Source organism: Entelurus aequoreus, linkage group LG12 (genome assembly GCF_033978785.1).
Source record: "Entelurus aequoreus isolate RoL-2023_Sb linkage group LG12, RoL_Eaeq_v1.1, whole genome shotgun sequence".
In the NCBI taxonomy this organism is placed as follows: Eukaryota; Metazoa; Chordata; class Actinopteri; order Syngnathiformes; family Syngnathidae; genus Entelurus; species Entelurus aequoreus.
Window position 1 is genome coordinate 2,471,830 of NC_084742.1, and position 3,763 is coordinate 2,475,592.

Here is a 3,763-nt window from a genome sequence, read left to right on the forward strand (position 1 = left end):
GATGTTTGCCATTTTGTATGTGCACATACAGTTATATAAACACTGGTGTGTGTAAACTGAACCAGACAAAATATTAGACAAACTTAACAAACTGTGTTAACTAAAAGGTACAGAAATAATTGCATCTTAACTAGGGATGTCCGATAATGGCTTTTTGCCGATATCCGATATTCCGATATTGTCCAACTCTTTAATTACCGATACCGATATCAACCGATACCGATATCAACCGATATATGCAGTCGTGGAATTAACACATTATTATGCCTAATTTGGACAACCAGGTATGGTGAAGATAAGGTCCTTTTTTTAAAAATTAGTAAAATAAGATAAATAAATTAAAAACATTTTCTTGAATAAAAAAGAAAGTACAACAATATAAAAACAGTTACATAGAAACTAGTAATGAATTAAAATTAGTAAAATTAACTGTTAAAGGTTAGTACTATTAGTGGAGTAGCAGCACGCACAATCATGTGTGCTTACGGACTGTATCCCTTGCAGACTGTATTGATATATATTGATATATAATGTAGGAAGCAGAATATTAATAACAGAAAGAAACAACCCTTTTGTGTGAATGAGTGTGAATGGGGGAGGGAGGTTTTTTGGGTTGGTGCACTAATTGTAAGTGTATCTTGTGTTTTTTATGTTGATTTAATAAAAAATAAAAAAAAAACTATGCCGATTAATAAAAAAACCGATACCGATAATTTCCGATATTACATTTTAACGCATATATCGGCCGATAATATCGGACATCTCTAATCTCAACTAGAGATGTCCGATAATATCGGGCTGCCGATATTATCAGGCGATAAATGCTTTAAAATGTAACATCGGAGATTATCGGTTCGGAATTTATCTGTATCGGTATCAAAAAGTAAATTTTGTGACTTTTAAAACGCCGCTGTACGGAGTGGTACACGGACGTAGGGAGAAGTACAGAGCGCCAATTAAACTTAAAGGCACTGCCTTTGCGTGCCGGTCCAGTCACATAATATTTACGGCTTTTCACACACACAAGTAAATGCAAGGCATACTTGTTCAACAGCCATACAGGTCACACTGAGGGTGTCCGTATAAATAACTTTACCACTGTTACAAATATGCGCCACACTGTGAACCCACACCAAACAAGAATGACAAACACATTTCGGGAGAACATCCGCACCGTAACACAACATAAACACAACAGAACAAATACCCAGAACCCTTTGCAGCACTAACTCTTCCGGGACGCTACAATATACACCCCCGCTACCCTCTACCAAACCCCCCCACCCACCCCCCCACCCACCCACCTTAACCCCGGGCCCCCCCCCCCCCCCCCCAACCCCGCCCGCCTCGACCTCCTCATGCTCTCTCAGGGAGAGCATGTCCCAAATTCCAAGCTGCTGTTTTGAGGCATGTTAAAAAAAATAATGCACTTTGTGACTTCAATAATAAATATGGCAGTGCCATGTTGGCATTTTTTTCCATAACTTGAGTTGATTTATTTTGGAAAACCTTGTTACATTGTTTGATGCATCCAGCGGGGCATTGCCACAAAATTAGGCATAGTAATGTGTTAATTCCACGACTGTATATATCGGTATCGGTTTATATCGGAATCGGTAATTAAGAGTTGGACAATATCGGATATCGGCAAAAAAGCCATTATCGGACATCTCTAATCTCAACTCAGAGGGGACTAAAATGCTATTTAAAAAAATATGATTTATAGTTTTTTTAACAAGTACAGTGGTAATATTGAAACAATGTTTTCGGTAAGATGATAAATAATGTTTATTATTAATATATATTTATCTGTACGGTAAATCTATTTATATCTGCACCTTATTGCTCTTTTATCCTGCACTACAACGAGCTAATGCAACAAAATGTTGTTCTTATCTGTACTGTAAAGTTCAAATTTTAATGACAATAAAGGAAGTCTAAGTCTATAAAAATGAGCTGTACAGATAAAAAACACATCATAAAAAGTCAATGTTTACAATAATCATCATCATTTCATAATGGTTACAATAAAAGTATGCAGTGCAAATAAATACACAATGCAATTAATTGCCTCTAATGCACATGTGTCAAACTCAAGGCCACATTTGGCCCGCCCCATTATTCTTTGTGGCTCGTGATTGCTTGGAAAGAATGTGCATCAACTTTATTTCATCTTTATTGATTAATGTATCTACATTTTGACAGAAAAAAAGAATTAAGGTGTGCAAATGCAGCTCTTAACTCAATAGTATTTCATGCAACAAGCTACAGTAGGAAAGGGATTTATACGGACCCATTCCTGGATGGATCTCGCATGAGAGGAAGAGGAGGAGTTAATCATTTTGCAATGCAGTCTGCTGAAAATGAGGGAAAGCTCTGCACCTGCACGCCCGCTTGAAACCCAACCACCCGACAGTCCACACTCACTTCACGTTTGGTGAACAAACCAGTGCAACATTTTTTTTAAACTATAAAGTTGAATTTTTGTGGTACAATAAATAGTCATGGTTTCAAATTAATGAATCATTTTGTAATTAATCGTGGTTACATTATCAATCAAAATAATCGTGATCATTATTTTTGCCATAATCGTCCAGGGCTATGTTATAGATTATGTTAGCAACAGGAAATTGCGGCAATGAGAAAAAAATAGAGGGAAAACTGTCTTAAATGAACCACAACAGCCATTTATCATACACTATATACTGTATGTGTAAAATAGGCAATTAGCCACCTCTAATAATAACAACTAACAGTGCTGTCCCCTGTGTGTGTGTGTGTGTGTGTGTGTGTGTGTGTGTGTGTGTGTGTGTGTGTGTGTGTGTGTGTGTGTGTGTGTGTGTGTGTGTGTGTGTGTGTGTGTGTGTGTGTGTGTGTGTGTGTGTGTGTGTGTGTGTGTGTGTGTGTGTGTGTGTGTGTGTGTGTGTGTGTGTGTTCTTGTATTTGTACCCTTCTTGAGACATCAACAAGGAAAAGTACCTGTCTCATTTGCGCCCCTGGTGGTGAAATCTATCAAAATGATGGTGGTCCCAAAAGGGAGGCATTTTTCAAATTGACTGTGTGTCGGTTTTAAAAGTGCTCCCCCTCTGGTCAACGTATGAAATAAGTGTGTGTAACAATTTGAAGTGCTCCCCCTCTGGCCAACATATGTAATAACAAGTGTGTGTTAGAAATTGAAATGCGCCCCCTTTGGACAAAATTAATTAAAACAGATAAAATAAATATGTGTATAGAGACATACTGTAATACATTGAAGTTGTAATAAAGATTAAAAAACAATTACAAACAAAAAAATTTAAAATTAAAAAAAATAACTTAAAGGCTTACCTTAGACTTAGACTTCCTTTTTATTGTTATTCAAATTTTAACTTTACAGTACAGTCTTTATATTTGCATAGTTTGTATATATTATTGCTGTAAATACAAATCTTTATATATCTAGAAAGGCTGGTCCTGAAAAGGTAGGCATTTTTCAGAGGTCTCAAGAAGGTAACAAATACAAGAATGTGTGTGTGTGTGTGTGTGTGTGTGTGTGTGTGTGTGTGTGTGTGTGTGTGTGTGTGTGTGTGTGTGTGTGTGTGTGTGTGTGTGTGTGTGTGTGTGTGTGTGTGTGTGTGTGTGTGTGTGTCTGTGTGTCTGTGTTCTTGCATTTCTACCCTTCTTGAGACCGGAAAAGTACCTTCCATATGAGGAGGTGTGAACAAGTTAGGACATAAATCATGGTCCCAATACAGAAAACCATTGCATCTAATAGAAAATGTCT